We start from the raw sequence: 1,619 nt of genomic DNA, 5'->3' as shown, positions 1-1,619 counted from the left end.
TTTTTAACTGCTATTTTCATATCTAGTTCTGGGAGTTTGGAAATTTTTGATGCTTCCAAGTTGAAGTGATCCAGGGAGAGTTGTGATTACCATTCTCTTGGTCTGGTTCTTATCCAGGAAGGGCCCCTCATCCCTTGCAGAAGCAAGCAATATTACTCCTCAGGGCCACTGCTGAATTGTGATCACAAGCAATAATGGTCTTTTTTTTTTTTTGGTAGTAATTGGAAGCTTTATTTAACACAAAGAAAAGTGCAAAGTATTTTACTCATTTTCTTCACTCCTCAGTCTAGCATTTGGATTGGTAATTTTGATGGCTAGCTGAGCTGCTCTCTCAACAATGACTTTCCGATTCTTGGAGGACACATTATGAGCAGTCTTGGCATAGTAAGATTTGTTGCACATCAGAAGCACTTCTAGCTCTTTGACATTGTGAACCAAAAACTTACTGAATCCACTTGGTAACATGTGTTTTGTCTTCTTATTGCTTCCATAACAAATATTGGGCATCAGGATCTGGCCCTTAAATAGTCTTCTCACCCTGTTGTCAATGCCTTGTGGTTTATGCCAGTTTCTCTTGATCTTGACATATCTGTTGGACTGGTGCAAGATCAACTTCTTGGTCTGCTTCTTGACGATTTTAGGCTTTACAAGAGGTCTGAGGGCAGGCATGGTGCTGGCGAAGAGATAGCGACTGCTCCCCACAAGCAATAATGGTCTTTAGGGACTGCAATACCTTCTGACTGAATGTGCTGATGCTCCTCATGGCCCCTGTCCCTTTGTGATTTAATGTGCTCCTCTATGTCCTGGAACGGTGACCTCAAACTGGATGTAAGCAATAAAGTTTTTAAAAAGCACCTGGTCCTTCCCCCAATGCTAACAGTTTGGTCCCCAATAATCTCTTTATAATCAGTTGCCCAGTCTCCTTGTTGTCTCAGGGTTGAGATCTCCTGAAGCTGATACTGAGCCTGTCACCACTATCAAGTCTCACCACCAGTGTTGCTACCACATGTGATCCAGGACAGCTCCCACCCAAGTGTCATAGACCTTTCCTTCTAACTTCCTAAGTTGTATTAGACTAGAAAAAAATATCTTTCTATTTGTTTTGTTGCTTCAAAATTCAATTTGAGATATTATTTTTAAGTTGCTTGAAGGGGAATGTTGAAAGAGCTTATCTCTAGTGCTTTCTCTATTCTGTTGTCTTGGCTCTATCCTCATATTGGTCCATCATTGATTTTGATTAGATGAAATTTTTTGTGCTTGTCCCAAGAAGAACACTGGACATCAGAAAACCTGGTTTCCATTCCATCCAATTGCACTCTACAAACATTTACTAAATAATGAATTTATGCTAGGCACTATGCTTGTTTCTGGAGAGATAAAACTATATATATATATATTACATTCAGAGAGTAAACATTCTACTAGTTCAAGTCCCAGTACTGATATTGAATACCTGTGTTACTTTGGATAATTAACTAACTTACCTGAGTCTAGTTGTTTGTTTTTCTTTTTTTGTTATCTGTAAAACATTGGGCTTGGAACAAATTGTCTCTAAAGTCTCTTTCAGTTCTAAATTCTGTATGATGTTCTCTATACTACCTGTATTTTATAATAACTTA

At 38.6% G+C, this 1,619-nt stretch overlaps 1 pseudogene; it reads right to left on the bottom strand.

The window, feature by feature from the left end:
• Positions 1-222: 222 nt before the first annotated feature.
• Positions 223-669, bottom strand: LOC114052436 (annotated as a pseudogene).
• Between the last annotated feature and the right edge of the window lie 950 nt (positions 670-1,619).

This window comes from Vombatus ursinus, unplaced genomic scaffold (assembly GCF_900497805.2).
Source record: "Vombatus ursinus unplaced genomic scaffold, bare-nosed wombat genome assembly UNPS02014807.1, whole genome shotgun sequence".
Classification (NCBI taxonomy): domain Eukaryota; kingdom Metazoa; phylum Chordata; class Mammalia; order Diprotodontia; family Vombatidae; genus Vombatus; species Vombatus ursinus.
This window is presented reverse-complemented; position numbering and strand designations above follow the sequence as displayed.